The sequence below is a fragment of the Oncorhynchus masou genome, unplaced genomic scaffold (genome assembly GCF_036934945.1).
Source record: "Oncorhynchus masou masou isolate Uvic2021 unplaced genomic scaffold, UVic_Omas_1.1 unplaced_scaffold_4108, whole genome shotgun sequence".
Taxonomy (NCBI): Eukaryota; Metazoa; Chordata; class Actinopteri; order Salmoniformes; family Salmonidae; genus Oncorhynchus; species Oncorhynchus masou.
In genome coordinates this window covers 19,269-25,000 of record NW_027010506.1, presented here as the reverse complement: position 1 = coordinate 25,000, position 5,732 = coordinate 19,269, and the positions used below count along the sequence as shown (strand labels likewise).

The 5,732-nt window shown below is 65.8% G+C and overlaps 1 long non-coding RNA gene across 1 annotated transcript in view; it reads left to right on the top strand.

Annotated features, from left to right (window-relative positions):
- LOC135534893 (uncharacterized) overlaps positions 1–5,453 on the top strand; it is an 8,034-nt gene extending 2,581 nt beyond the window's left edge. Inside the window, exon 3 of the long non-coding RNA XR_010454760.1 lies at positions 4,527–5,453. This is a non-coding gene — a long non-coding RNA (uncharacterized LOC135534893). The remainder of the gene's footprint in view (positions 1–4,526) is intronic.
- The last annotated feature ends 279 nt before the right edge of the window (positions 5,454–5,732 follow it).

The following is a 5,732-nucleotide window of genomic DNA, read 5'->3' as shown; positions in this document are numbered from 1 at the left end:
GGGAGGGGGAGGGGGTAGGCCGGGGAGGGAGGGTGGTGGGGAGGGGCGGGGGGTAGGGACGGGGAGGGAGGGGTGTGTGGGGAGGGGAGGGGGTAGGCGGGAGGGGGAGGTGTGGGGAGGGAGGGGGTAGGACGGGAGGGAGGGTGTGTGGGGAGGGAGGGGGTAGGCCGGGAGGGAGGGTGTGGGGAGGGGAGGGGGTAGACCGGGAGGGAGGGTGGGAGGGAGGGGGTGACCGGGAGGGAGGGGTGGGGAGGGGAGGGGGTAGCGGGAGGGAGGGGTGGGGGAGGGGAGGGGGCAGGGACGGGAGGGAGGGTGTGTGGGGAGGGGAGGGGGTAGGCCGGGGAGGGAGGGTGTGGGGGGGGAGGGGGTAGACCGGGAGGGAGGGTGTGTGGGGAGGGGAGGGGGGTAGGCCGGGAGGGAGGTGTGTGGGGGGAGGGGCAGGGTAGGCCGGGAGGGAGGGTGTGTGGGGGAGGGGGCAGGCGGGGAGGGAGGGTGTGTGGGGGAGGGGGTAGGCCGGTGGGTGTGGGGGGGGGGAGGTGGGAGGTAGTAGGAGGGAGGTGTGGATTTAAACAGGTGACATCAATAGGATGTGTGTGGGGAGGGAGGGGGTAGGACGGGAGGTGGGGAGGGTGTGTGGGGAGGGGAGGGGGTAGGACGGGAGGGAGGGTGTGTGGAGGGAGGGGGTAGGGCGGGAGGGAGGGTGGGGAGGGAGGGGGTAGACCGGGAGGGAGGGTGTGTGGGGGAGGGAGGGGGTAGGCCGGGAGGGAGGGTGTGGGGAGGGGAGGGGGTAGGCCGGGAGGAGGGTGTGGGGAGGGGAGGGGTAGGCGGGGAGGGAGGGTGTGTGGGGAGGGGAGGGGGTAGGGCCGGTAGGGAGGGTGTGTGGGGGGAGGTGGGAGGCAGTAGGAAGGGGAGGTGTGGATTTAAACAGGTGACATCAATAGGATGTGTGTGGGAGGAGGTGGGCAGGACGGGAGGAGGGTGAGGAGGGGAGGGGGAGTGGGACGGGAGGGAGGGTGTGGGAGGGAGGGGGAGACCGGGGAGGGGAGGGTGGGGAGGGGGAGGGGGGTAGGGGAGGGAGGGTGTGTGGGGAGGGAGGGGGTAGGGCCGGGAGGGAGGGTGTGTGTGGGGAGGGGAGGGAGGGGTGTGAGGAGGGGGGGGGGCACCGGGAGGGAGGGTGTGGGGAGGGAGGGGGTAGGCCGGGAGGGAGGGTGTGGGGAGGGGAGGGGGTAGACCGGGAGGGAGGTGTGTGGGGTAGGGGGAGGGAGGGTGTGGGGGGGGAGGGCGGGAGGGAGGGTGTGGGGAGGGAGGGGGTAGGCGGGGAGGGAGGTGTGTGGGGAGGGGAGGGGGTAGGCCGGTAGGGAGGGTGTGGGGGGGAGGTGGGAGGTAGTAGGAAGGAGGGTGTGGATTTAAACAGGTGACATCAATAGGATGTGTGTGGGGGGGAGGTGGGTAGGACGGGAGGGAGGGTGTGAGGAGGGAGGGGGGTGGGACGGGAGGGAGGGTGTGTGGGGAGGGAGGAGTAGGCCGGGAGGGAGGGGTGTGGGGAGGGGAGGGGGCAGACCGGGAGGGAGGGTGTGTAGGAGGAGGGGGGTAGGCCGGGAGGGAGGGTGTGTGGGGAGGGAGGGGGCAGGACGGGAGGGAGGGTGTGGGGAGGGGGAGGGGGTAGGGCGGGGAGGGAGGGTGTGTGGGGAGGGGGAGGGGGGCAGGCCGGTAGGGAGGGTGTGTGGGGGGGAGGGTGGGAGGTAGTAGGAAGGGGAGGGGTGGGATTTTAAACAGGGACATCAATAGGATGTGTGGGGAGGGGAGGTGGGTAGGACGGGAGGGAGGGTGTGTGAGGGAGGGAGGGGGTAGGACGGGAGGGAGGTGTGTGGGGAGGAGGGGGGGAGGGGGGGAGACGGGAGGGAGGAATGGGAGGGAGGGGTGGGGAAGGGGGGGTGGGGCCGGGAGGGAGGGGTGTGTGGGGAGGGGAGGTGGGTAGGACGGGAGGGAGGTGTGTGGGGGTAGGGGGAGGGAGGGTGGTGGGAGGGAGGGGGGGGCCGGGAGGGAAGTGTGTGGGGAGGGGGAGGGGGTAGGACGGGAGGGAGGGTGTGGGGAGGGGGTGGGGGTAGGCCGGGAGGGAGGGGGTGTGGGGAGGGGAGGGGGTAGGCGGGGAGGGGAGGGTGTGTGGGGAGGGGAGGGGGAGGCCGGGTAGGGAGGGGTGTGTAGTGGGAGGTAGTAGGGGAGGGTGTGGATTTAAACAGGTGACATCAATAGGATGTGTGGGGAGGGAGGGTGGGGACGGGAGGGAGGGTGTGTGGAGAGGGGGAGGGGGTAGGGGACGGGAGGGAGGGTGTGTGGGGAGGGGGAGGGGGTAGGACCGGGAGGGAGGGTGGGGAGGGGAGGGGGGTAGGACGGGAGGGAGGGTGTGTGGGGAGGGGAGGGGGGTAGGACGGGAGGGAGGGGTGGGGAGGGGAGGGGGTAGGACGGGAGGGAGGGTGTGGGGAGGGGAGGGGGGGTAGGCCGGGGAGGGAGGGTGTGTGGGGAGGGAGGTGGGTAGGACGGAGGGAGGGTGTGTGAGGAGGGAGGGGGTAGGACGGGAGGGAGGGTGTGGGGAGGGGAGGGGGTAGGCCGGGAGGGAGGGGGGAGGGGGAGGGGGGGGGTAGGACGGGAGGGAGTGGGTGTGGGGGGGGGAGGGGGTAGGCCGGGAGGGAGGGTGTGTGGGGGAGGGGGAGGGGGTAGGGGACGGGAGGGGGTGTGGGAGGGGAGGGGGTAGACCGGGAGGGAGGGTGTGTGGGGAGGGGAGGGGGGTAGGGCCGGGAGGGAGGGTGTGTGGGGAGGGGGAGGGGGTAGGGCGGGAGGGAGGGTGTGGGGAGGGGAGGGGGGTAGGGCGGGGAGGGAGGGTGTGTGGGGTGGGGAGGGGGTAGGCCGGTAGGGGAGGGTGTGTGGGGGGGGGGGGTGGGAGGTAGTAGGAAGGGGAGGGTGTGGATTTAAACAGGTGACATCATTAGGATGTGTGTGGGGGAGGGGAGGTGGGTAGGACGGGAGGGAGGGTGGGAGGAGGGAGGGGGGTAGGACGGGAGGAGGGTGTGGGGAGGGGAGGGGCAGACCGGGAGGAGGGTGGGGGAGGGTAGGCCGGGTAGGGAGGTGTGTGGGGGAGGTGGGAGGTAGTAGGAAGGGGAGGGTGTGGATTTAAACAGGTGACATCAATAGGATGTGTGTGGGGAGGGGAGGTGTAGGACGGGAGGAGGGTGTGAGGGGAGGGGGAGGGGGGTAGGACGGGGAGGGAGGGTGTGTGGGGAGGGGGAGGGGGTAGACCGGGAGGGAGGTGTGTGGGGAGGGGAGGGGGTAGGCCGGGAGGGAGGAGTGGTGGGGAGGGAGGGGGTAGGACGGGAGGGAGGGTGTGGGGAGGGGAGGGGGTAGGCCGGGAGGGAGGGTGTGGGGGAGGGGAGGGGGTAGACCCGGAGGGAGGGGTGTGTGGGGAGGGAGGGGGGTAGGCCGGTAGGGAGGGTGTGTGGGGGGAGGTGGGAGGTAGTAGGAAGGGAGGGTGGATTTCAACAGGTGACATCAATAGGATGTGTGTGGGAGGGAGGTGGGTAGGACGGGAGGGAGGGTGTGTGAGGAGGGGGAGGAGGGGTAGGGACGGGAGGGAGGGTGGGGGTGGGGAGGGGGTAGGCCGGGAGGGAGGGTGTGTGGGGAGGGGAGGGGGTAGGGACGGGAGGGAGGGTGTGTGTGGGGAGGGGAGGGGGTAGGACGGGAGGGAGGGTGTGTGTGGGGAGGGGAGGGGGGTAGACCGGGGAGGGAGGGTGTGGGGAGGGAGGGGGGGTAGGGCCGGGAGGGAGGGTGTGTGGGGAGGGGGGGGGTAGGCCGGGAGGGAGGGTGTGTGGGGAGGGGGAGGGGGTAGGCGGGGAGGAGGGTGTGTGGGGAGGGGAGGGGGTAGGCCGGTGGGGAGGGTGTGTGGGGGGGAGGTGGGAGGTAGTAGGAAGGGGGAGGGTGTGGATTTAAACAGGTGACATCAATAGGATGTGTGTGGGAGGGGGAGGTGGGTAGGACGGGAGGGAGGGTGTGTGAGGAGGGGGGAGGGGCAGGGACGGGAGGGAGGGTGTGTGGGGGGAGGGGGAGGGGTAGACCGGGGAGGGAGGGTGGGGAGGGAGGGGGTAGACCGGGAGGGGAGGGTGTGTGGGGAGGGGGAGGGGGACCGGGAGGGGGAGGGTGTGTGGGGAGGGGGAGGGGGGTAGGCCGGGAGGGAGGGTGTGTGGGGGAGGGGAGGGGGGGTAGGCCGGGAGGGAGGGTGGGTGGAGGGAGGTGGGAGGTAGTAGGAAGGGGAGGGTGTGTGGGAGGAGGTGGGAGGTAGTAGGAAGGGGAGGGTGTGTTGGAGGGGAGGTGGGAGGTAGTAGGAAGGGGAGGTAGTAGGAAGGGGAGGGTGTGGATTTAAACAGGTGACATCAATAGGAGATCATAGGTTTCACCTCTGATTCACCTGGTCAGTCTGTCATGGAAGGAGCTCAGTGTAAATAACCGTCTTCCTGATGTTCTCTCTCCGTCTGCAGAACTCTGATCACTGGCATGGCGTCTGGCAGCATCGTAGCTTTCAATATCGACTTCAACCGCTGGCACTACGAACACCAGAACAGGTACTGACGAGAGGAGGATGAAGAGGAGGATGAAGAGGAGGATGAAGAGGAGGATGAAGAGGAGGAGAGGATGGAGAGGAGGATGGAGAGGAGGATGAAGAGGAGGATGAAGAGGAGGAGAGGATGGAGAGGAGGATGGAGAGGAGGATGAAGAGCAGGATGACGAGGAGGATGAAGAGGAGGAGAGGATGGAGAGGAGGATGAAGAGGAGGATAGGAGTAGGATTAAGAGGAGGATAGGAGGAGGATGAAGAGGAGGATGGAGAAGAGGATGAAGAGGAGAATAGGAGGAGGAGGATGAAGAGGAGGATAGGAGGAGGAGAAGGAGGAGAGGATGAAGAGGAGGATAGGAGGATGAAGAGGAGGAGAGGGGTATGAAGAGGAGGATGATGAGGAGAATGAAGATGATGATGAAGAGGGGGAGGAGAGGAGGAAGAGGAGGATAGGAGGATGAAGAGGAGGATAGGAGGATGAAGAGGAGGATGACAAGGAGGAGAGGGGTATGAAGAGGAGGATGATGAGGAGAATGAAAATGATGATGAAGAGGGGGAGGAGAGGATGAAAAAAGATAGAGGGAAGGAGCAGGTCTTAAATAGAAGAAATGGGAAGAGAGGAGGCGAGTTCAGAGGTCACGCGGTACGACCATGAAGCAACAAGAAGAAAGAGAGGATGAAAAGGAACGGAAAACCCTTCGAACTTCCTGTGATGATGTCACTTGAAAAGGAAGAGAGCCCAGCTACTGTAAGACATCTTCCATTTGTGTGCACGTGCACGCTCACGTGCGCTTGCCATTTCAACCCTTTTACTGCGGCCACGCGACACCCTGAAGGATCCCTAATAACGATACACTGGTGATCAGATAAGAAGAAGATCCAATCTACTACTAGACGTTGACTGGTTGGGACCTGTAAGACTTATAATGTGTGAGAACAGTCACTGGTCAAAACGCTTATCGTTTCACACAGGACTAAATGACATTAGTACCATTTGTTTAGTTGCTTTAGTTATTAAGTTAGGTTTATTTGGTTTAAGTTTATTTAGTTAGGTTTATTTAGATCTATTTAGTTAGGTATATTTAGGTCTATTTAGTCAGGTTTATTTAGGTTTATTTAGTCAGGTTTAT